The sequence below is a fragment of the Cnephaeus nilssonii genome (genome assembly GCF_951640355.1).
Source record: "Cnephaeus nilssonii genome assembly, chromosome: 17".
Taxonomy (NCBI): Eukaryota; Metazoa; Chordata; class Mammalia; order Chiroptera; family Vespertilionidae; genus Cnephaeus; species Cnephaeus nilssonii.
This window is the reverse complement of record NC_137088.1, coordinates 57,636,738-57,662,570: the sequence shown is the minus strand read 5'-3', so window position 1 is coordinate 57,662,570 and position 25,833 is coordinate 57,636,738. Positions and strand designations below refer to the sequence as shown.

Below are 25,833 nucleotides of genomic sequence, written 5' to 3'. Positions count from 1 at the left end.
AATTGCAGAATAAGTAAAATGGTCCATTGCAAGAGATTGCTTCACGCCTGTGTTCCTTACAGGGTGGGGTTTCTACCAGCTAAAGAAACAAACGCTGGGGAAAGTATTTTCATCTGAATAGAGATGTAGAGTAGGTCTTCGTGTTATTTGCTAAATGGGTAGGTACATACTGTACTCTGTTACTCTTCTTACGTACCTATTTTGCCAAGCAGAGTAAAAAGGCAGACCGTTTCACCTTGTCATGAACTGGGATATTATATTTTATAATATAAGGTTTAAAAAAAGATTTCATTTGTGTGGGGCTCATTTGGTTTTTTGAAAATGGAGTTGCACTGTTAGAGATAGAAAATATTTAAAGCTCTGATCCAGGGCTGATGCACTGGTTCTTTACCACCCGCCCTGTGCCTGGGTAACATACCTGTAAGTACCATGCATATGGACACATATATGTTAGAAGGGCATATGCCTGCCTGCTGCATTTATGGTTAAACTCTGACTCTCTTGAGATTTGCTTTGCATTAAACACAAACGTTGGCGTTCTGCTCGATGAGCACATGAACTAATCTGGGCTGCATCTACCTGGAGGCCTGTTCTGGTTGTGGGAGTATTACACAGCTCCATGTGGCTCAGAAGTGAGGTGATCTTGTATGGACGAGATAGCATTGTGATTGCAAGCCCTTCAGTGAGGTTCAGTGCAGATCTCTGACTGGCAGGGGGCTGGTTTCTGGAGCAGTTGTTTCCAGGAGGTTACGAAAATGGAGAAAAAAGGAAGAGCTGAACTCTCATTTTCCTGAAATTGGCGCGTGTGCTGGAGCCGGAGCCAGGGCTGGAGGGTGTGCGGTGGGAGCCCCCCCCCCCCCCCACCGGCCCGCCGCCCTGTGGGCTATGCAGCAGGGTGTGGTGTCTGCTTGAAAGAAGGAAGTGGGGGAAGGAATGGCTGTGACTTGTGGCAAACAGACCTACCCGTAAATATCAATAACAACATGTCGCAGGATACTTTTTTGATTGCTGTGAGGGTGCGTGTTGGACAGCAGCCTGTTTCTGCCCAGCGGGTGAGGCATTTCTCCTGCTTGTGTGCCTGGGGGCTCCCAGCTGCCTGAGGAGAGACGCAGAGCACTGGAGTGGGCTTTACAGGGACAAGCCGAGTCCGAGGCTGCCAGTGCACTGCCCGGGCGTCAGGGCTGCTGTGTTGAGCGCAGGGCTCTCTTTGGCCATCTGCTCTACAAAGTTGTTATTTTGATTTCATGGAGGTGAACAGAGCCATGTGGTGAGTTCCCTCTCAGGACGCGGGTCTCTTGTCCCACTGAGGATGTCCGCTGTGTGCCTGTCAGAATGCGTCCACCCACGGCAGTGACGCTGCAGGGCTGCCCGCCTGTGACCTGCGGCTCCCAGGACTGCCCAGCAGGCTCGGCCTGTGCTGCCCACTGCACAACGCACCAGGCAGTCTTCTACTTCACTGAACTTTCACATTTTAAAATTACATGTTAATTTTTATCAATGTCACTTTCTATGATTTCTGTGTATCCGTGAATGCTTTTCTCTATCTTCTTTTAAGTTTCATGGTGAGGATTAGCAAGGACATGTGAGAGCAGGGGGCGCCTGCCCATGGCCCGCGCCTCCCAGGCGGGCCCCCGAAGCGCTGGGTGTTGTGTGGCCAGTTGCCAGGGCAGTGTTTTTCACACGTGGCATTGCTTTTTAGTAATAACTGCAAATACTCTTTCTTCACAAACAGCGCTGCTGGTGTTAGTCGGTGCGACTATTTTCCCTGCCCCTGCCCCTGCCTCCCTCCCCTGCCCCTGCTGTGGTCTGTGCCTCGCGTGGCTGACACTGACTTCACTCGGTCGCTGTGTAATGCAGATGCCTCCCAGCATCTCTGTGCAGTAGGAGCTGCTACAATTCCCACCTCCCAGAGGAGGAACTGACCTGACAGACGATGACCACCCTGTCCTGAGCCGCAGAGCTAGTGGCGGCGGAGTTGGGATTTGGCGTCTGTCTCCAAGGTCTCCGAGGGGAACAGGGAGGGCCGAGGGCCCTGGGAACACCTCACATAAGTGTTGGTCACTATTGTGATGCTGTCAACTTGGATGTAAAACATCAGCTCAGTACATGGTGAACCGTAGAAAAATTAAGTTTCCCGGAAAACCAGCACCTTCCGTTGAAAGTAGTTTCTTTGCTTCTGCAATAATGAAAGTAACAACAAACCTTACTTACATTTCAGAAAGAGTTTCCCCAAATTTCCTGTTTTGCCAGACTTTCGTGTCCCCGTCGTTCTCTCTGTGTACCTGCCACTCACCAGCTTTGCTGGACAGCAGGCCGACCCTGTGGACTCGCGGCTGCTGTGCTTGGGGCCGCCGCCTCCCGCAGACCTGCCTTCTTCCCTCCGCTCAGAGACTGGCGGTGCTTTGGGAAGACCCTTTGTCCAGTTCCTTACCCCAAGGCTTGCTTTGTTTTACTAATGCAGTCAAATTACAGTCCTGTGTTAATAATTGAATGAAAAAGAGCACTTTGCACTAAAAAACAAAACGGTGCTTATTTACTTTACTTTTCAATGACAGTTGATATTCAACATGACTTTGTACTGGTTTAAAGTGTGCCGCACAGTGGTTAGACCATCCTCTGCTTTACAGAGTGATCCCCTGAGTTTCCAGTCCCCGCCTGGCACCACGGGCAGTTATTACACCATCACTGACTGTGTTCCCTGCGCTGTGCTTACATCCCCGTGACTGTTTTGTAACTGCCAATTTGTACTTCTTAATCCCTTCCCCCTTTTCGCCCAGCCCCAAACCCTCCCCTCTGGGAACCTCCTCTGTCCTCCGTGTCTCGGAGTGTGTTTCTGCTTTGTGTGTGCCTGTATTGAGCTGGTGTGTTTCTTAGACTGTGCTTGCACCGTGCAACAGCAGGTAAAGGAGTGGACTGTCTGGGCTCCTGCCACACCCCTGTGGACCTGGCTATGGTGCTTGTTTGTTTAGATTACCTGTGTCAGGGACATGGAAACTGCTGCAAGTGCAATCGTGTAAAATATGTTGATTCTTCATATTAATAAAAACACGTGGCTTCTCCTCCAGATGAGAACGTGGGTCTTTGAAGGCATGACCTGAGAGACAGTCAGAAGCAAGGCATTTCCGCTGGCTCTCAGGTGGCAATTAGTAATTCTTTGAAATAGGGTCCCACCCAACATTCAAGAGTTTTCATCATTCATTTTATCCAGGTTGTATCAACAGCCATGTTTTCTTAAACATTTACGTGAACTTTTATTTAGAATGCCTTTGAGAACCAGTTTTCAGGTTTTCTTTAATTAAAAGGAAAGGGTGTTTAATGACTACAGGCTAACATGTAACATGTAACATTCTCGTTGAGTCAGTTGCTCTGGTCGTAGACAAAGTGAACATTGGAAGTAAGCAGAGCGCCCTTGGTCGGTTGCCGGTCTGCGCAGGGCGCGCTCTCAGAGGGAGGCGTGTGCGGTGCGGATGGGCCTCGGCTGCCTGTCAGCTTTGGGAAGAGCAGCCCTGAGAGCATGTGCGTGTACACATGTTGATGAGAATGCACACATCTACCTTAAGAAATTGAGTATTTGTAAAGAGACACATGTCAGTCATAAGAATTGAGAACAGCGCCTGTGCCCTATTCATTTTGGGACATGAACAAAACCGGGACATGCTTTTTGAAGATTGTGCAGATTACACGGTGGTTGATCATTTTAGCTGTGGACTGAACACATCAGAACAGCAGAAGGAGATGCAAGTGTGAAGGTGGTCAGTGGTTCTCAAGCCAGAGTGGACAGCGGACTGCCTGATGCCGCTGATTGGTTTCAGTGGGTCTCAGATGGGACCCAGAAGTCTGTGTTCTTTAAAAAGCTCCTCTGATGAGTCGGATTTAGGTACTCCACAGACTTTCATCTATGTTCTAGAAGTCAGGGGTCGTCCTGACTATCCCACCATCAAGAGCAACTGAACCAAAATTCTTTTAGAGCAGCATCCCCTATCCCTTGGCTGCAGCGGGTCCGGTGTGGACTTGCTTAACATGCAGGTTCTGATCCAGTGGGGTGGGCTGGGGCCTGGGACCTGTGTCTTTAACAAGAACCCAGGTGGTGCAGCTGCTGCTGGGCCAGGCCACACCCAGACAGCAAGGTTCCATCATTGTTTAAAATATACATATTGCAGAGTTTTTGAAAAGAAAGAAAAAATTTGAAAGCAATTTTGGTGTTTTGTCTCCATGGTTTTCTATTGAGCACCTCTCTCTCTCTCTCTCTCTCTCTCTCTCTCTCTCTCTCTCTCTCTCTCTCTCTCTCTCATTTAGCTTCAGCTTTACAGTGTGACCAGTCTCTGAACATTAAGGAGCATTTTCAGAAAAATGTGTGTGGAGGCACAAAGATTCTAAATTAGCCCAAGGCCTGACTGTGATGGCCCTGTAGGAGTGCGTTCCTCTGCTGGCTGGAGGGACAGTTAACAGCTTCTGAGCCCCTTTCTCTCACCTGCTCCGCAGCTGCTGCTGAGTGACAGCAGAGCGAATGCAACCCCAGACTCAGGAGTGGAGCCCAGTGCAGCCCAGGACTGTCCGCGGAGAAGGGGGCTGACTGTAGGGATGTGACAGCAGAGGCCCCGAGCTCTGGTCAGAGAGCTCCCTGCCCCTGCGCTGTGCCTGACTTGGAAGCACAGATGTCTGGCTCTTAGTGAGATGTGGGGACTTTCTTTGCATGAAGAGGAGTGAGGTGAGTCTCTACTGGAAGACTCTGTATTGAGGGCTGTGGTGTCTGAGCGTGGCACGTACTCGTGAATTCCCTTTATCCTTGGACTCTTTGGAAGAGGAGCATGAGCAGTTTCCTCGGCATTGTGGGTGTGGCGCTCCTTCCATGAGAATGGGATTCTGGGTCCTGTAGCTGATAGCATCAAAGCGACTTTGGACCAGCTCTCTGGGTTGGGGGTAGGGAGGCTGGTTTCCTTGGTTAAAGTAGGGTTAGATGAATGAACTGTGTGAGCCATCAGCACCAGGCGCGCGTGGCTTTCGCTGTGTTGAAATCCTATCACAACTGACCCTTTGATTCAGCCAATGGGGCTGCCCACATCACACTGGGACTCGCCGTTAGCTGTTAGGATAACCAAGGCAACCAATTCTCAAAATGCTCAATTTTAGCCTGAAGAATGTATCTGATAACTCATGTTTTGAACCAATAACTCTCTCGCCCAGTAGACATTAGGAAACTGGGGTTGGTAGGGATGAGGTTGGAGGGAATCCTGCTTTATTCTTTTATTTTTTTTATTATTGATTTCAGAGAGGAAGGGAGAGAGGGAGCAAGAGATAGAAGCATCAGTGATGAGAGAGAATCATTGATCGGCTGCCTCCTGCATGCCCCACACTGAGGATGAAGCCCACAACCTGGGCATGTGCCCTGACTGGGAATCGAACCATGACCTCCTGGTTCACAGGTCGGCGCTCAACCACTGAGCCACACTGGCTGGGCCTGCTTTATTCTTGTTATCTGTGTTGGGCTGGTTGGTTTCGGCATTGATCATGAAGCTGTATGTATATCCTTGTTCTCCTTATTCATACCTTTCTTAGAAAGTTAGGAAGTAGGCAGTGTGGGAATGTTGGCTAATACTGGCTCAAACAGCATTTCCAAACTACTGGTGGTTTAATTGCTGTATTGTTCACCAGGTTAAATTGTGTTTAACTGGCTTTGTCTTTTTGATTTGATAAAAGGATTATTGGGATTGTAGAATTCTGGTAGCAGAAGTAACTTGAAGTAGCCTGCACTCCAGGAATCTCAAATTCAAACTGTGATGGGGCCGTACAGGTAACGTACAAGAAGAAAGCGGGTTGGGGAGGGGAGCGGGGAAAGGACGCATTGCCGCCAGCCCTTCCTCTGCTGCGGGCCCGCCGGCCGATTGTCAGGCCTTCTGAATTTTCTAGAGGTGCCAAAAAGCAGGGTGGGCTGGACGTTCGTTCCCGACTCCACTGAGGAAGGAGGGAGGCAGCGTGTAGAGGACATTGCCATTGTCTGGGAACACGGAATTTGCCATTTGTCTGGGAACACGGATTTTGAAAAGCTATCAAACAACATTTCCTTGCAGGTGACCTGGGAGGGAGGCAGGCACTCGGCTCTTTGACCATCCAACAATGATGGGTCTTGACCAAAGCAGTGTCCACTTTAAGAAATGTAGCCTCATCGCCCGAGGTCAGCCCCTCAGATATTACATGTAACAAGAGCCCCCTTTGGGTCAGTGAGCCTGAACCTCAGCATGTACCCCAGAGAGAGTACAATTATTTCTAGAAACTCATCCACTATTGTGCCAACCCTGAATTTCCCCTCCCTTGCCTTGCTGGTTTTTTAGATCTACCTATGTTAATCAAAAATAAGATATGATTGCATACAAGTCACCTGATTTTCCAAGCTGTTACCTGTAACATAGCTGCACAGAATATATACCTTTACATCCGCCCCCTTCGCTTGGTATTACCTCTGTGCTTGAACTCCTGAGGTTTTGGTCTTGAGATTAGTTTCTGTGCTGCGTGAGGAGTTTCTGCATGAGCGCTTGCCACGCTCCCTGCACAGTGCCCTTCGATGACATTTCAGACGCAGGTTGTAGGCATTAGAAGTGGATATAAGTTCACCGTGGAGGGCTCCAAGGTGCTTAATTTTAGAGACCTCGCGGTTAAAATGTTTGCAGTTGCAATGCATCTTTCCCTTTTGGCACCGACTTTTGCCACAGAGAGGTGTGTCACTCCCGGCACAGGGCACGCAGGCCTTCATCCAGGAGAGGCCCACTCATTTCCTCTTGGCCAGCGGCACCCTGGGGAGCCCCTGCGGTACTGGAGCTCCCGGAGGTAGCGGGCGTCAGTGCACACATTCTTATTGGGCGTTGGCAGTTCCTCCTCGGCCTGGGCCGTCTTCCCCCTTTGACAGTGGCTGGCGATTTCACACCACACTAATGAGACCCAGAGTTGCTTCCCGCATGGCTCCGGGATGCTCTCTTCCTCTGTGTTTGTTTTTAAAATAGGGGTGGCCACTCTTGTGTTGTTCGTCCCGGAGCTAGGAAGACAGGGCACCCCTGAGTTGGCACGTAACCACCTCTGCCTGCCGAGCTTATCAGGAGCATGTCCAACTACTGCTGTTTCATTGCTGCGTTGTTCACCAGCTTAAAGGGTATGGATTGCTTTGTGTTTTGTCTTGGTTTCGATAAAGGGGTTCGTGGGGTGTTTTTTAAAAGCCTGTCTAAATGAAGCTCTATCATTTAAAACACACATGAAAGTTGGTTAACACGTCTTCACTGCAGACCTCTTATAGTCCCTCACAAGCTGCCGAGGTCCCTGCCGGCCACCGCGGCTCCGGCTCCGGCGCGGGCCTGCCATGGAGCGCACTGGGCTGCGTCTCCTGGGCTTTCACCAGCCATCAGGAGGGCCCATCTGCTGGCACCTCCCTGTGCGGGTCTAACGGACACGATGTTCTGCCACACAAAGCAGTGCCCCACCACTCAGCCGCAGGAGGTGGGCATTCAGGCTGGTGGGCAGCCCTGTCCATGCAGCACAGCCGCCGAGCGGCAGGCAGCTGCGTGCAGTTCTGAGCCCGCTCATCGAACTGTAATAAAACAATATAAGCACCGCTTGGGGGAAGATTGGATGCCGTTCTCCTCACACAGGACGCGGGCATATGAAAGCAGCGCTGGCTGGCCAGAGGATTTGGAGATTTGATTTTGATTGAATTGCAGAATTGAACCGGCCAGGAATGTCAGCGGAAGGCTAAACGCCTGTAGTGCCGTAAAGTTTTATTCATGTGAGGCTTCCCAATATCAAGTAGATGGATTATTGGAAAAGGTGTTGCGGGACATGAAGTGGAAGTGCCCAAACATAAAATGTCGGCAGGAGGCAAAAATTACTTTCTGCTTAGTCTATAATTAGGCCTCCAAAGTGAGAGAGAGAGAGAGTGTGAGAGCGAGAGGAAGGGGAGGACATTCCATAAAATTGTTTATTCTAAAGGAAAAAATTACCAATCATCATGTTACTTATTTTATTCCTTCAAGAGAACTTGAATTTAGTGAGGAGGTTTTCTTACGCCATTCTCTAATTTTGTTCAGAGTTAGCACAGGGTAGTAGGCTTTCTTGAAAAAGAGAGGAGAACCCAGGTCTCTTGGGGTGACCCAGACTCCATGAGCCTTCATGTTCAGGAACAGGAGTGAGGCGGGGCCCCACATCCTCACAGGTCTCCTCGCGGGTGCTGCTTGCAGAGTCCTGCTCACATGGCATTGGGCAGCCGATGGCAAACTCGTGTGCCTGGGAGCAGGGCGCTCCTTGGCCGGAGCTAGTATTCTCTGGGGAAGTGACGCAGAAGGTGGGGGCGGGAGCCACCTTTATTATCTCGTCTGTCCTGGTTCTTCATCCAGGTGAGTCTGTCTGCTCAGGTCCTTGGAGAAGCACATCCCGTGTTGCCAGCGTGGAGCAGAGAGACACCTGCACTTTTTCAGTGTTGAGTCTATTTGTTTAGCATTTCTAACCAAAGTGGTTTCAGTTTAATCATCGAAATCAGGATTATAGACACTTTGGCTCCAGTGTGCCGCTGTGGTTTTCCTTTGCCTCCTCCTCCGTGTTCTACTCTGTGATGCATCTAGAAACGTGTTTATTTGTAAATGAAGCGTTCTGGTGTTAACACGGAAAGTGTGAGCAGTGAGGGCCTTAGGTTCTAAAGCCCCGTTTCCTTCAGTGCTCATGTGAAAGACGGCATGCCTAAGGTCGTCGTTACCGCTGCGGTTTGTGAGGGTGCTTGAGCCCCACGTTCCATAGATCTGTGTGAGAATGTAATTGGATGTACTTTATTGTTACTCAGTTTTTCTAAAAATACTCTCTGAATATTTATCGAATCAAACAGCGCTCACCTCCAAGCAGCCGTTGAATAGAAGCAAGGGCCATCGATCTGAGTGGCCAGGTGGCATGGTCAGGAAGTGGTCCTTTTCAATTCTGAGCTCTTCCTTCAGGATTTAGGCAAAACTTATGTCTGAGACTGAGATTTTCTGCTGTCTTGGAATTAATCCAAATTTGCAAGGGCGTGGACAGGAAGAGGTTGTTTAGGAAATGCTCACAAAATTGTAAAAGGCTGCTTTGAACTTTGTAAGATTGGAGGAAACTGTCCCTTGCCTAGGCTGATCCCAGCCATGAAATTCTGGTCTTGAAGGGAGAGCTATGTTGTCATGCTAACCAGGAGTTTATGTCTTGGTGCCTGGTTGCAAGTTACTAGCCATACACACAAATGCATGAAGTCACCTTTGCTTTCATCTCCCTTTAAGACTGGGCTGAGGAGAGGGAAGCCGGTGTCTGGGTGGGAATTTTAAGGAAGCACTCCTCTCAGGTGCTGGCCTGGACCGGGGCACTCGGAGAGTGGTGCCTCTAGATTGTGGCTCCTGCTTGCGCCCGCCCTGGCGGCTGGGGCTGTTGGGCGGCTGTTTGGTCTGCACGTTGCATTGGCCTCAGGGAAGCACATGGACCTGCTGTTTCTGTAGCTTACCCTGCGTTTCTTACAGAAGGAGAAACATGACAATGAATGTGATTATACAATATTGTTTGATCGCTGTTTCCATTCAGCTTCCCGAATTGGCAGGCGTTCTGTGTCTGAACTCAGAAGCAGTTTTGCTTCTGGTCAGAACATGTACTCCTTTCTTTGATCCCACCGCGGCCAGGGCCTGGCGTTAGCGAACAGCTCAGCATGCCGCACACCTGGGTAAGTTTACAGTGGCAAGTGCCCTCCGTTCAATAGACATGTGCTGGCATCACCAAGTTGAAGTTTGCTAGGCAGGTTCGAAGGATTAATACCGGGCAATTATTTGGCTCTGAAACTGTGGAAATGGTAATTTGGTGTTCAAAGCACAGACGTGAAGCTTGCTTGAGGCGTCTTTACTCGGGACAGGAAAGCAGTTGGCGAGCAGGACTCTGTTCTGACCCTGCAGCCGCCACCTACCAGCTCTGGGGTCTCGTGAGGAGCGCTCCTCAGATTCTTCCCATTTCCCCTCAGGAACACCCCGGGGCTTCCAGGTGAGGATCACAGCTTGAAGAAATGAGATCATTTGTCCAGGTTCACAGCTCAAAACAACAGAGCCGAACCCTTGAGCTCTTAATGCCCGTGCTCTTAGCTGCTGCAGCAGCCTCCCACTCACTGTCCAGGGACATGATCACAGGTGCATCTGCCCTGGGAAGAGGCACTGGAAGTCCTTACGTATTAATTACACTTTACGAGTCAACAGCCTTCATTTGCAGAACTGAACTGCTAAAGCATCGCGTGCCCATACTACGTGTCTGCAGACTGACGGGGGCAGGACTGGGTGCGTTTCTTTGTAGAAGTGACTTGGAGGAGCATGCACCTGGTCAGGGGAGCAAGGCCTCTGGCAGAGCCCGGGGACCCGCAGCCCCTGAGCCCAGGACTGCATTTCTGTGCGGCTCCCCCGCAGCCTGGCAGCGCTCAGGCTGCTTAGCAGGGAAGCGTTGTGAGGCCTGGCGGTGTCGGAAGTGTGGTGTATGAATGACGCCTCTTCCCTAAAAGCTGAAATGGGTTTAAGAAAACTGGAAGAATGCATCATTTCAGGTTCTTTTCTCACAACATGTCTACGCTTGTCTCTGGCTGACTCTCAGGCATTGAAGTTTCTCTGTGATCCTGAGGAGGACAAAGGGAGAGAAGTGGTATCTGCCCCCGCCCCCGCCCCCGCCCTTCTGGTGAGGACACGAGTTTAATAAAAGTGTATTAGAAAGGCTGCTGCTTTAGAAGGATCCTGCTTCTGTACGTGGTAACCTGTTTCTTAGCAGGTAAAGACTTTGGGCCTTCCTTTCAATCATGCTGCTATAGCACGAGGCCTTGTCCGCACTTTCTCTAACAGGTCCTTGTTCCGGTGGGTAACTGGAATCAGGCCTGATGGTTCCCGGCTCTGCCAGTGAAATGTGTAATGGGCAGTGAGCAAGTCAGCACCCTGACACCACGGGGCTTACCCCCCCCCACACACACACACACCACTTCCTTTCAGCTTGCAGTGATTCCCATCTGGACCCTACTCGAACCCATGGCACTTCCTTGTAAGTGCTTTGAGGAATCCTGTGAACTGCCTTGATGCAGAGGGCCTGGTCACACAGTGCCTCCATTTAAACAGCAGTCATTATCGGTGTGTGCAGACTTATGTGTAGACAGAGGTGTTCAGGCCACAAGTCTGTTTTATTTGACTTTTGTGATGTTCTAAATATTTGAATTTATCAATTCTGTTTACTGAGATTCCTATGGAAAACCCAGATTTCAGGCTTCTTTTCAAGATATGTGGCAACATTAGCCTTTCTCCCATACTTGGGCCAGGTATTCATTTCCATGGAGCTGACCACACTGTCCAGTTAGGGACACTTCCCACACTCCCAGGTGTCTGATTCCCCGCTTGGGTCACCCAAGAGGGGTGTTTCCTGAGATGTGTGTACTGGCCCGCACGAGTGCGTGGACATGGCAGTGCTGCCTGTGGCTCCCAGTGAGGAATGTACAGCTAGCTTTATGGAAAGCGCCAGTTTTTAATCCCTTAAATGATTTAAACTTTCTGGAAGTTGTGCATCCCATATAAACAATGGGATCTATAGAAAAACATACTCATTGGAGAACTACAAGGCATATAATTTTGTGTTTAAATCTTACGAGTGAGTTGTAAGAACATGACTTCATAGGCACTTCTGAGACATTACAGCACCTGAGTAACACTTTGCTGCTACCTGTGATGCTTCATTTTTACTTTTATTGACCCCTCTCCCCATGCGCCCCGGGCACCTGGGCCCTGTCTCCAGCTGCACCCTGCTCTGCCCCGAGGAGGCGGCCTGGCCCCTCCCCGCTGCGGCAGAGGCTCCAGGCATGTCCTGTCGGCACAGAGTTTATGAGTTGCACCCACTCCTTCATCCTTGAACATGCTTTCCCTGCTCATTGCCCGCCCTGCTTCCTCGGGGGCTGCCAGCAGGGCATTATGCTACCCCATCTGCAGCAGCGCTGCCGCCACCACTGTGCCGGGCCTGCAGGGCCTGTGGTAAAGAAAAATCAGTGGGTGCCCATGCCTGGCAACAGCTTTGATGGAAGTCAGTCTCAGCAGGATGGCCGAGCCCCACTCCTCCAGGGCCCAGGCTCCTCAGAGAAGGGCAAGAACAGTCTTCTGCTTCAGTCTCCATGGCAACCAGGTGTTCCGCATCAAATCCCCGAATTCATTCATTCATTCATGCACCCATGTTTACTGAGTGCCTGTGATGTACGAGGCAGTGGCCCTTTTAATAGTCCATGAAGACAGACTTCCCACCTGGTCCTTTAATGAGACGCAAATGAAGAATTAGAACTATGGGGAATGCAGCAAAGAAAGGCCTTAAAAAGGGGCGAATTGACGTTGAAGGCCATGGAGTTCAACAACCTTAGACTCTTAGGACGTCTTGAGAAGCTCTCTGGATGGAGCTCACTTAGGTTTTCCAGAAGCTGCAGGAAGCAGCGTGTGTCGAGGTTGGAACTGTGGTCCTCTGGTCCCCAGCCAGACCGGGGCTGCATTTCCATGGCAGCAACATGCGGGCACCCTCCCTGCCCTTGCTGGCAGCCCCGGTTCAGACACACGGAGTTGGGGTCCAGCCGTTTCTTAGCTCCCCCAGTGCGGCCTCTCACCTGGAAGGTGGGCTGTGGAGTCTGCCTCACAGTTACCACGGTGGTGGGGGGGGGCAGGGGGGAGGGGCTGCGGGAGAGGCTGATCACAGTGCTACGTGCACTGCACCTCCTCGGTGCGCCTCCTCGTCACCACTGCTGGGCAGGACAGGGATGGTCTCTCGCGGCCACGTGGTGCCCTCTGAAGAGTTTATCCTTCACATTCATTTTCCAGAAAATGTTTGCTTCCTTGTTGAGTTCTCCCCCTCTTCCCTCCACCTCCCTGGGGCTGAGTGACTGGGAGGCCTGCACCGAGCACCCCTCCCAGCGGGGCCTTCTGCCTGCAGCTGTGGGTCTGGCTGCTTATCTGACCCAGGGAAGGCCCGCTGCTCAGGCTCGCCCAGCCTGGGCTGCAGGGATCACGTCCGGCAGGTTAACAGGAAAAGGTGGGCCCAGGCGCACCAGGCGCTGGCAGCTGCGCAGCCGGTGCGCCCACCAGTGACAACTGCAGCGAGGATGAGCCTATCTGCCATCTTGCTGCCTCCCTCCCTTCCTGTTTGGACTTGCCCATGGGAGCCAGGCCCACAGTTGGCGGAAGTGCTGCGAGGAGAGTGTTTATTTACAGCCATCGGCGGGCTGGTTCAGGATGCGGTTTCTTGCAGGAAGTTCGGTCCCCACCCCCAGGTTTGATCATTTCTCAAAAAAAAAAGCAACAAAAAACAAAACACCCTGCTTTTCCAAGGCCTCGCGCTGGCACGGAGCAGGCCTGTACCTCCCTGCGGGCGCAGCAGCGCAGCGCCAGGCCCTAGGGAAGGGGCCCAGCACCTCTGTGGTGCTGGGTCACTCTGCTCCTTCGCCAACACCAGGGCCGGCCAGGGGACTCCCCTGGGGTTTCAGAGAAAGCACTTTGAGGGGAGGTCAGAGGCCCCAGTGCTTAGGTGGGAAGTATCTGAGTTATAAGCCAATCGGCTGGGCTGGCTGAGCGGGGAACTGCGGGCCCAGAGTCGGGCGCCTTGCCTGGGAGACTTGCAGCGGGTGGGCGAGCAGGTGGAGGTCATTTCTCAGGTTATCATAGGATAGTGCTGTAGACCTTTCTCCTAAACTGAGCAATAGTCCCTGTTCCTTATTAAAAAATGTACACAAGGTGCACGGCGTAGGGTATCCCTCAGCCCAGCTTTCACCCTCTCCAATCTGGGACCCCTCGGGGGATGTCCCACAGGGATGGGGGCCTAACCCGGAAGTTGGACATTCCTCTCACAATTCGGGACTGCTGGTTCCTAACCACTCGCCTGACTGCCTGCCTGATTGCCCCTAACTGCTTCTGCCTGCCAGCCTGATCACTCCCTAACCACTCCCCTGCCGACCTGATTGACGCCTAACTGCTCCCCTGCTGCCTGATCGCCCCCAACTGCCCTCCCCTACTGGCCTGATCTTGCCCCCAACTTCCCTCCCCTGCTGGCCTGGTCGCCGCTAACTGCCCTCCCCTGCAGGCCTGGTCACTGCTAACTGCCCTCCCCTACAGGCCTGGTCACCCCCAACTGCCCTCCCCTGCCAGCCTGGTCGCCGCTAACTGCCCTCCCCTGCCAGCCTGGTCACCCCCAACTGTCCTCCCCTGCCAGCCCTATTGCCCCCAACTGCCCTCCCCTGCCAGCCTGGTTGCCGCTAACTGCCGTCCCCTGTAGGCCTGGTCGCCCCCAACTGTCTTACCTTGCCAGCCTGGTCACCGCCAACTGTCCTCCCCTGCCAGCCCTATCACCCCCAACTGCTCCCCCCCTCCCCCCACCCCCCCCCCCCCCCGCTGGCCTGTTCACTCCCAACTGCTCTCCCTCTCCCTTGCTGGCCTGATCGCCCACAACTGCCCTCCCCTGCTGGCCATCTTGTGGCGGTCATCTTGTGGTAATGTGAGGGCATCGCCTGAGGGCACGAGGACCACTTAGGCTTTTATTAGTATAGATATACACAAGGTGAGGGAAAATTGCAAAAGGATATAAAATGGAACCTCCCTGCACCAGGTTCCTAACCCCTGTCTTAAAGCTCCGCAGCCCCAGGGACCGGACCACGGGCCGCAGCGCTGGGACTTATTAGAGATGCCACTTTAGGTCCCAGAGGAGACCCACAGGACCCGGAGTCTGCACTGAGGCCTGTGGATCTGCCTTTCAAAGTCCTTTTAAAAGCTTTCCCGTGAGCTCTGGCCAGTGTGGCTCTGTTGTTTGGGCATCGTCCTGTGCACAGAAAGGTTGCCAGTTTGATTCCCAGTCAAGGCACATACCTGGCCCCCAGAAGGGGGCATGCAGGAGGCAGCCTATTGATGTTTTGCTCTCACACTGATGTTTCTCTTTCTCTCTGTCCCTCTTCTTTCCTCTTTAAAAAGAATCAGTAAAAATATATATTACAAAAAGTCCTTCGTGCCCTGGACAGTGTGGCTAAGTGGTTAGAATGTTAGCCTGCAGAGGGTCGAGTTTTGATTCCAGGTCAAAGGCATGTACCTGGGTTGCAGGTTTGATCCCCGGTCCCTGTCAGGGTGCATGCAGGAGGCAGCCAATTGATACGTCTCTCACACATCAATATTTCTCTCTCTCCCTTCCCCTCCCTCTATCTCTCTCTTCCTCTCTCTCTCCCTTCCACCCTCTCTAAAAAAAAAAAAAAAAAGAAAATCAATGGGAAAAATATCCTCTGGTGAGAACAACAGTAAAAAGCGCAAGTCCTCTGTGATTCTCATGGCCACTGTATTTGAGAACCACAGACATAAGGCAGTGGCTCCCGTGTGGGCCTCACTCAGCACCCTCTGCAAGGCTGGCTGGCTCCTCGGAGCTGCCGGGGCTCCAGGCTCCAGTCACACCGCCCCCCCCAGAGATGATTCAGGTCGTTGCCAGCGAAGTCTGAGAATCGGCATTCTCCTGTTTGGGGGGCCAAGCACCCCTGCCCACCATTCCCTCGCACAGTGGCTCTGATGCAGTGGTTCTGGTCCTTGATGAGCCCTACCTTTGGGGGTGGCTGTCATCGTTGTTAAAAGAAATACGAACCCGATTCCAAAGCCATGGAATGGAGGAAGTGTCTCCTGTGTGCTAATTGGATGCATGATGAACTGACCATGAAGAGGACCTTGGCACCGTGCCTCTTCCCCAGAGGGCCCAATGCAGGCGCATTGCAGGCGTCATTGTGACTAAGTTCTGCAGCTAAGAAAGCCATCCTTCCTTCTGAGAAACCCAGGTGAAGTCTGCCCAAACGACTTGGACCTTCTCAAGATTCAGAGGAAATTCCATGTCCTCCTATTGGTATCTCCCCAAATGTTTTACTCGCTCCCTTCATGGACCATGTTTTGGCTTCTAAAGGTCTGCCAAAGATGCTGGCGGTTGGATATAATTTTGAGCTGATGAGCTTTCTACACAGAATACGGCAGACGAAGGTGAGGGTCTGCTGTGCTAGGCAGTCTTGTGTCCAGGAGCTCCCAGCCTGGGTGGCTGCTGGTCATCATAGGGAAGTGGCAGTGTGGAACTGGTGCGAAAGGAAGGACAAGCTGCCAGGCGTATGGGACACTTCACAGAAGTGGTGCAGCAAGCGGAGCAGGGTTTCGAAGGGTGAATAGGAGTTGCTCCCGATGGTTCCAGGGGAAGACTGCCTTATAGGCAGAGGCCGCAGCGAGGGATAAATCCAGCTCTGCTTCTTGAGAGGTTTAATGGTTGGGAATTCTTCAAATTGTTTAGGAAGAACTTCTGATTTGGAAGAATCTCGTGAAGATATTATGGGAAACTAGTTGCTAAGGTCCTCTTGATGCAAATACCTTCAGGCAGAGTGGAAGAATCTTAGAATATACAAAAGACAGTAACTTTTATAACTTATAGAAAGTTTTTTCCTGTTCTTCCATAGTTTACGTGGGATTGACAGGCTGCCAAGGTGTTTGAGAGACGTGGGTGGGGGAGAGAGTCGCCTGGAGCCAGGGCCTCGCGCCAGGGCCTCGGGGTGTCTGCTGGACATCAGGGAGCTGGTGTGCGTCTTGCGGGCTCTTGGAACGCGAGGGTGTAGGCGGTCAGGTTAGCCTCCCTGCGGGAGCCTGCAGAGCTTGTTCAAACGTGCCCATGGCCCTGGCTCCGGACAGGTTCCTGGCTTCTCCACCGCTTTCCCCGATAAAGCCGGGCCTGCCAGTCTCTCCTCTGAGAGGGAGAGCCTGCTGAAGAATGAAGCGAGAGCAGATGAGTAACCGCTCACTCTAAGGCTGCTCAGAAGCACGCGTGAAAGCAAGAACAAAACCCACAACAAACCTGGGCCTGAACTCCGGGCCCTGGAGCGCAGAGTGCAGCCTCGGCACGGTGACAGCGGGGCAGAGTTCTTTGTTGTGTGTGGGGTGCTGTGCGCTGCGGGCTGTGCAGCACACCCTGCCCTACCACGAGGTGCCATCTGCACCCCTCCACGACACCACACTCTTCTTAGGCATTTCCCCCTGTTTCCTAGGGGGGCAGGGTCACCCTGATGACAGCCCGGGGTCTTGATGGCAGGTCTTCCAGGGGATGCCATGATTTGCGACTTCCTTATCCTGATCGAGCTTCCAAACCAGGTCTCCAGTCCAGGACATGGGAAAGGATGTGCAGCGGCAGCTTAAGGAGTAGTGTCATCATGTTTGCAACAGAGAAGGTAGTTAGCTCTTCAACAGTCCACCAGCACACGGCACGCCCTGGCATACACACAGTCATTCTGATGGCTTTTCAGTTCATTCTGGTTTTACTTTAAAATATGAGGAACAGGGTCCTTGGGCTATTGATCTTCCCAAGACTTCTTTCTTCTTTTTAAAAAAGCTTTTAATTGTGGTCCGATACAAAGAGCATGCGCCTCACCATCCCAGCCGTGCGAACAGTGCAGGTCGGCGAACATGTTCCCGTTGTTGCGCAGCTAGCCCCGGGACGCGCTCCTCTTGCACAGCACCCCTCCGGCAGCTCCAGGGGCTCCTGTCACACGGGGAGGAGAGGGGATGCGGCAGCGGGAAGACTCCAGGAGAATGGCACCCCCCCCTGCCCGCTGTCCTGTGAGCGCAGGCACACAGCTTGTCTCTCGTGACTGGCATTGCACTCGGCGTAAGTCCCCGGGGCTCATCCACGGGGCACCGCGGGCCAGAACCGCCTTCCTGTGTAAGGCTGAGGACTATCCCGTTGTGTGCACAGACCACATTCTGCTTGTCCGTCCACCCGTGATGGACACTTGACTTGCTCCTTCGTCTTGGCTGCTGTGCACGATGCTGCTGGGAACATGGAGTGCAAATATCTCTCCCGAGTCCCTGCGCCCAGCTCTCTGGCTGCGGACCTAGAAGCGGAATTGCTGGGTCATGTGGTAATTCTTCCTTTTATTTTTGTTTATTTATTTTTTTGTTAATTCTTGCCCGAGGATATATTTTTTCCATTGATTTTCAGAGAGAGTGGGAAGGAGGAAGGGAGAGAGGAAGAGAGAAAATCAGGGAGCGTGAGAGAGAGAGAAACATCAATGTGAGAGAGACACATCGATTGGTTGCCTCCCACACATGGATCCAATCTGCAACCCAGGTACATGCCCTTGACCAGGAATCGATCCCGTGACCCTTTGGTCCACAGACCGTCGTCACCTATCTGCTGAGCCACACTGGTCAGGGCTTCTTCCTATTTTTAAACATTCTTGCCCTTTCTTAATCAATGGAAATGGAATGCACTGTCCCTCAGGTCCATTCTCACCCTTTCTCGAAGCTTCTCATTACACCTGCTGCCCCAGTTCTTCCCCCCACGCCCTCTTCATGCACCTGGACACTTGGACAGGCACTAGCACCCAGGGGCTGGCGGTGCTCGGCAGCACTCGGGCAGCCGTAGTAGCCACAATGACTGCATTGTCCCTGGCCAGGTGCTTGCCCGAGCTCCGCCTCTGTGAGGCCCAGGCCTGGCCCTCTTTCCCGTCGGCCGCCAGCTCAGACAGCACCTCCTTGCGCAGTCACTGAGGTGGCGATTAGGAGGCTGTGCCATGAGGGGCCAGCCAGCGTCTTCTTTCCAGTGGAGCTGGGGAGCACATTGCAGCTCCGGCCCAGGCTTCGTGCATGGCTCCCCCTGGAGAGCTCTGCGCAGGCCCAGCTCCCGCCCCGCACGCTGCCCTCTGGCCGGGAGGACCCGCAGCTGGTGTCGGAGGCAGGGTGTGCAGGGATGGGTGGAACTCACCATTTATTGGAAGTGTTCCGGTTTGGCATTGACATTCTTAGTGTAAGGAAACAGGAGAGCAGAAAAGCAACATGTTGAAAAGCTTGTGTCTTTGGAGACTGCTTTTTCTGCTCATTTTCTTTCCAATTATACTGAAACTTCCCTGAATCTTTGTCATTCTGTTTGCAGAATGGGCCTACCCAGCCTTGTGCCTGAGCACTAGATCCTGGCCATCAACACCTGGGTGTACAGGTGAGGTCCAAAGGGCCCAGGGAGGGAGAGCCTCAATATTTGGAGAGCAACAAGGTGTAAGTGCAGGGGAACCTGAAGGAGGCGGCCCGAAGTCGAAATCTCTGCTGTGCCGTCATGTCCAATCCTTTCAGGAGTCTGTCCCCTCTGAGAGCTGGCGGGTGGAGTGTGCCGAGTGGAATGCAACGGCACTGACGCCACAGCAGGCTGCTCTGAAAGGTGGCGAAGTAAGTGGAGGAGGACTAGGCTTGCTGTTGCCTATTTTAAAAAGTAATCCAAGACGCCAGCTCTTTCAGGCCAGTGTGGCTCATATTAGACTAGGTTGCCAGAAAATGAAGAATATGGGGCAACATTCATTCATTTACTCATTCACTCCTTCATTCACTCATTCATTGATAAATAGATTCTTTCAGAGCCAGGAATGGAGAGCTGCTGAGCAAAGCCAATACACTGCTCGCAGGAGCCTCTGATTCCTGCGTGGAGCTGAACGCGTCAGATCCGTGCATTTTCCTGAAGGTGTAAATCGCCCCACGATTTTACTTGCTTTTATCTCTTTTTCTTTTTATGTAGAAATATTAGCGATAGGTCCCAGTGCTGGAATCACACAAAAACACTTTTCTTCTGAAAAGAAGCCATTGTTAATTGTTGAATTCATTTTTATTTTCTCCCCCGCCTCAGGGGCCAGAGCAGCTTGCGAGACACCCTGGCCGTGGTCTCATTAGGGCTCTCACCCCTTGGGACCAGGCTCTTCCGCCCACAGGGCTCCTGCCCCCGGGAGGCAGCTCCTCTCCTCTGCTCGCCCTTTTGGTTTGGGTCTCTTGTGCTTGCAGCCAAAGCAGTGAGCTCCCATTCCCAGTGTCCAGAGGTTGCTTTCTCTCGGCTCCCAGAGGTCTGTCTCCCCGAGGCTCTGTGAGCAGATGCTGACCCGCGTGTGAGCAGGAACTCCCGCCCCTCGCACTGTGGCCTAGGCTGCTGCAGGGTGAGAGAGATGATGGTGGGCTATTGCCAAGGGGATGGCGCCACCCTCCCCTTCGGAGAACACTCAGAGACTGGGGTGTTTGTGTACCTCATCCCACGCCTCCACCATGCCCCCTGAACTAGGGGAGCCCAGTGGAGAATTGCTGTTGGCTTGTGTACTCTGGAATCTGTATATGTTCACAATTTGTTTTTTTATTTTATTTATTTTATTTTATTCCTCACCCGAGGATATTTTTCCATTGATTCTTAGAGAGAGTGGAAGAGCAAGGGAAAGACAGAGAGAAATATCGATGTGAGAGAAACACATCAATTGGTTGCCTCCTACATGCACCCCAACCAGGGCCCGGGCCGGGAGGAGCCTAGGTACGTGCCCTTGACTGGAATCGAACCCGAGATCCTTGGGTCCGCAGGCTGACGCTCTGTCCACGGAGCCGAACCAGCCAGGGCGTGCTTTGTTTCCCGTGCATGCGTCATTAGAAGTGGAGTTGTTGCGTCAGAGAGAGGCGCAGGTTTAGTGCCAGTGTTCTGCTTTCACAGCGGGATACCAAGTTGGTTTCCTGTCAGCTTTGTATTTGAAGGCCCGTTTCTCTACACACCACTGGGACAGGTCATCCCATATAAAAATAGTCCCTAATTGGATAGGTAAAACTGTGGAATTGTCTGAATTAGCCTGGTTTGGTGGGTGGTGTGGCTTCAGTGCTCTTTCCTATGTTGAGGGTATCACAGTGCTGTCAGCTGGATTGTGACACGGACACCAGTGTCATCCTGCCCACAGGTCTCCGCTCGGGCAGACACGCCGCAGCGCTGCTTTTCCAGGGGCTCTGATGTCCTCACTCAGGGAGGCTGGGTCTAGACTGGCTGACGGTGCAGTTGGCGTAATGCTGTTCGGTTGATGAAATTAATCCTTGACATTGGTTTCTTCTTCTTGTCTTGGTATTACAAGGGGCTGTGTGAGTGAATTCAAAGGGTGTTATGGAAATGCATGCCCTTGAGAAGGGGGCCTATCTTAGGAAACTAAAACTGGATTTCTGATTTTCTGAGAATGGTCGCATTGATGGGGACAGTGGCTGAGATGTTTGGAGAGGGGGCTCAGTATTAAGTCTGGAGGTGGCGTCCTTGTAGGAGCAGACTGTGAGGCCTCTGCTGGCCACTGTCCCACACAGAAACGGTTCTGTGGCTGAAATGGGCTTGGACACACTGGTGTACACCACGCTGACTCCTGTGCGGATATATGGAGAGGGCTTCCCTCCCCACCCCGTCCCTCTTTATTTCCCTTTCCTTTTGCTCTGAAAGTCTATTACTTTAAGATCTTAAGAGAGGAATAATGACATAACGGGAAAGTCGTGTGTGTGTGTGTGTGTGTGTGTGTGTGTGTGTGTGTGTGTGCGTGCTTGTGAGTGCATGCCTACACCCAGGAGATAGCTCCTGCTGTGGAAATGAATAATGACTGCTTCTGAGAGTAGCTTTTTTCCAGGTGAAAGGTGGCCAGACCAGGGTTATTGCTACATGTTGTTTTATGTTTCTTAAATATCACTTAACACCGGTTTAGTGTAGTGACGGTTCTGTGTGTGACAGTGAACCAAGGAAGGAGGACAAATATAAGTTACTTTTTTAAAAAGTATATATTTTTTATTGATTTCAGAGAGGAAGGGAGAGGGAGAAAGAGAGAAAAACATCAGTGATGAGAGAGAATCATTGATCGGTTGCCTCCTGCAGGTCCCCTACTAGGGATCGATCGAGCCCACAACCCAGGCATGTGCCCTTGACAGGAATCGAACCTGGGACCCTTCAGTCCACAGGCCGATACTCTGTCCACTGAGCCACACCAGCTAGAGCTAAGTTACATTTCTTGGCCTCAAAAATGTACACTTCAGTTGAAGAGGAGATAGAAAAACAGTGGAAAACAAAGAAAAGATGGTGATATGTAATTACCATCTTAAAACTGAAGACATGTCCTAAAGCTGAGCATGATGGGCTGCGAATTGGTCATTGAAGGCCTCGCTGCAGGAGACCAAAGGAGGGAGCGGAGGCCCCAGGCCTGTGCTGTGTGGGTTTTAGACCCTTTGGGGTCATGAATCCCTTTGTGAAACTGGGAAATCTCCAAGTCCCTCCATGTCCACTCTTCTACCACCTAGATTACCTGTGTGGACATTTGTCACAGTCACCTCTGCTCTGATACCTTTAAGAAATACATTTGTGATAAAAGACGTTTCCAACCCCCAGTTCAGGGCTGACTTCCCTGCCCAGCCCCAGGCAGACATGCACACAGCAGCTCACGGTTCTGTGCAGTGGCCATGCCTGTGGCCTCCTCTGTCATCACATAGATGGCACCACAGTGGGCGCGTGCAGGGCATGCTAAGTGGCCTCGGCTGGAAGCCCTTTCTAGACTCCTTTTTAGAGGAAGTTGGGACGAGCTGAGCAGGCTCGAGAAGGAGCAGGTGTGGCCTGCAGGTGGGTTCGCCGGAGCAAAGAGGCCGGAGGGTCTCCCGAGGCCCTGCTCCCGCCTGGGAGGGCGTGGGGCTCCCCTGGGGCCGAGGTCTGGGTCTCAGCCACCACTGAGCAGCTTCAGGGGTGCTCCTGGAGTCTGACCTTGTTGGACGTGTGTGCTGCTCCTCACTGGCCACTGTGCGCCCTGACCCTGCACGCTCCTCCTGGAGCCTCTAAGAAACCCCTGGTGGTTTTTAAGGTGCTGTGCAGTAGAGGCATTTTTACGCTGTTAGGTCTGTGCAGTTTTCAGAAACTAAAGTTGAGGCCTGTGAAGATCAGTGAGTGCAGTTGAACGGGAGCTGAACGGGCTGGGCCTGGGCCGGGCTGCCCATCTGAGCTGCCTTCCTGCCTGCTGTCGGGGGTGTCGGGGTGCAGATGGGCAGGGAGGGAGACGTACCTTAGCTCAACTGCAGACCAGGGCCTTCACACCCAGCCGGCCAGGCTGGGAGAGAGCCCACGGGGGCTGGACAGGCCGGAAGCTGCTGCTCTGAGGAGGGGAAACGGGCGGGCAGGCGTCTGGGAGACAGGGCCGCGAGAGCCCCTCCCCGGGGAGAGGGCAGCCCGTTAGCCAGTGTATATGCTGTCTGAACAGCAGCCTGCTTCCCAGGAGTGTTTTCATCTTAGTTCCCAGGCCTTCCTCGCCTGCACAGCAGAGATGATCTGCGGTCTCCCTGCCCGCCTGCCTGTCTGGAAGGCGCGGAGCGGAGCGCAGGGGCAGCCTCTGAACCCATCCTCTCCCTGGGCTGCGGGCCTTCCCTGAGGGGCTGTGCGGCCCGAGCAGCGAGCAGAGGCGCCTGCTCCTTCAGATGGAGACGTGGAGTCCTGGCGTCTGCGAGGAAAAGGACCTGTCAGGAGTGCTGTGCGATTTTGTAGTTTTAAACCCGATTGCTCCGGTGGCCGAGCTGGTGGAGGCTGACTTGCTTCCTGCAGGTTCCTGTGTGCGACAGCTTATGACTTCCTCGCCCCATTAGATGGGTGAACTCTTACATGCGAATCTACCAGGATCACTGGTTTACTCTTGTCGTGTCAGGGCGGGGGACTACAGACAGCAATTCACTCTTGTCACTGACTTTTTGTTTTTTTAATGTCGAAGGATCCAAAAATACCACTGCAGGTACACGATGCTTAGGGAGTTCTGACCTTCGGAGTCATTCAAACCACTGTCACTTTACCATCGGACAGCTCAGACTCTGCGACATCCTTGGAAACATTTCAGAGGATAGCTGCTCAGCCAAAGCATGTTGAAACATTTTCTCACAGGTTCCCATTTCCTGTCAGCGTTGAGTGTTGAATTGCTTTGAAGGCTACACTTCAGCCCAAAAATGAGCATAAATGCTGAGAGTCCCGGGTTTGGGGGCAGTGCTTGAGGACAGGGCGGCTGTGCGGAGAGGTCCGCGTGGTGGGCAGCGGGCTGAGACCAGAGCAGAGAGCCCAGCGCCAGCACAGGCCTTGCCCTGGGTGGAGTCAGCCCCTGGGACCCAGTGGGATCGGGTCACTAACCAGGGAGGGGCAGGAAAAGGAAGCTTCCAGAGGGAGAAGAATGAGGGTCACTGGGCCAGGGCCCAGGAGGGCCCGCCATTGTACTCTGAATGCAGGGAGGGGCGCGGGGTTCCCGTCGGGCTTTGGTGGAGAGGTAGGGATGGGGAGAGGAGCGTGCTGTGCAGGGCTGGGAGGAGCGGGCAAGCCCACTGGATGGGTGGGCGTGTGACCTGCAGGAGGGGGCTGGGCACATTAGGGCGTCTGGGTTGACCCTCTGCAGGCCACAGCCGGGCCTCCCGCTGCTCCGGGAACAGGAGTTTCTTGATGGTGATCCAGGTGCCAGCGCTCCGGGAGCCTCTGAGGCGGGCAGCTCTCAGGAAGCTCGCTGTGTCCCAGGGCTCGCTGCAGGGTCTCTCCACCGCTGGGCCCGGGGGATGCTGCCCCCGTGCTAAGAGGAGAGGAGTGGAAAGGCCACGGGGCTTACATTTTGCCTGTTTCACGTCGTGGCTTTGGTTTTCCATGTTGTATGCACAGTGAAGGTAGAGTACACGGGGTGATTGCTAGAAAAGGCTGGGAGCTTTGGGTTCTGAAATGACTCAGGGCCACAGGTGACTTCATGGAACAGTCGTCTCCATTACCCTTAGGGTGTATTTGTTACCCACGGAATGAGGACTTTGCAGTACAGGCTCTGAAGTTTCTTTTAACTTGAGCAAATACCTACAGAAAGTGTTGGGTTGAAATAATCATCCAAACCAGACAGCAGGGCCTCTGGGACCAGATGGACCAGGTGTGGAATCACTGCTTCCCTCTAATTGGCTCGGTGACCCTGGCAAGTTACATTGTCCTTCTGAACCTCCGCTTTTCCATCTGTAAAATGGGAGAGAGTAGTTGTGGGAACTGCATGCGTGAAGCCCCCGCCTTCGCCCAGTGCCAGTACAGTGTGACAGCGAGTCCTGTCGTCTCTCACCAGCAAACTGGCCTCTACGGAACGAAACCCAAGTCCCAGGAACATGAGCCTCGCAGGTGCTTCCTGCGCGTGCTCTAGCACGGCGCTCTCTGCATGGCTTTCTGTTGGTGAGACTTTTGATCCTCCTCACCAACCAGAGCACTGAGTCTGGACTCTGTCAGGCTGCCTAGGGCTGCTGCTTGCTGTTGGTGGTGCCTTTACAGGGCTCATTTGCATGCCTGGCGTCCTCCCAGGGTAACCGGAGCCTCTTGAGTGCTAGGGCCCTGTCTCCCGGATCCTCCAGGGCACTCATCCCCCTGCCGCTGCCTCCCACAGGCATCCCCTAAGTGTTTTTTGGAATGAGAGGAGCGTGTTGGGGAGGACGTCTGTGAAGGTGTTTCATGGAACAGGAGGGCCCCTTGGCACTGGTCCTGTGCTCCCTGTGGTTGTGGCTGCTTCGTTGCTCCAAAGGCAGCGGGCCAGGGACCTGTGCGGCGTTCTCCTGTGGGTATCCTGCCAGGAACACGCCCGTCCTCCCTCCGCTGCAGCCGGGAGCTGGGGAGCAGACAGCCCGCAAGGCAGGGCTCAGAGCGCTTTCCAAGCTGCGAGGGCAGGGCTCTGCTTCCTGGAATCTGAGCAGGTCCTCCCCTCTTGTTGACATAACTCCGAGGTTCCAGTGAGAAACCCCGAGATGGAAAATAAAAAACGTGTTAAATAAAAGTGTATGAAATAAGGAACCAAATAATTCTGGGTGAACTGTTTTGTTACCCCCCCACATCCCCCTTGAACTTGGGATCCCTGCATATCATAGACAAGCATGGAAGCCCAAGATACAAATCTGTTACTGAATCTATTCCAAAAAAGCAGGGAAAAGCTACCAATTTGTCATCTGTTATAAAATTTCATAACCTTTCTTTTTTTGATATTTTTGTACTATTATTCAC

General features: G+C 52.8%; 1 protein-coding gene across 9 annotated transcripts in view; it reads left to right on the top strand.

The window, feature by feature from the left end:
* The window catches only part of FOXP1 (forkhead box P1), a 559,948-nt gene that overhangs the window by 113,661 nt on the left and 420,454 nt on the right, over nt 1–25,833 (top strand). For 6 of the 9 annotated variants that reach the window (XM_079795272.1, XM_079795273.1, XM_079795270.1 and 3 more), the window contains one exon: nt 18,940–19,002. The exons of the other annotated variants lie outside the window; for them this stretch is intronic. The gene's annotated coding sequence lies outside the window, so the exon portion shown is untranslated. The remainder of the gene's footprint in view (nt 1–18,939; nt 19,003–25,833) is intronic. 9 annotated transcript variants of the gene reach the window in all.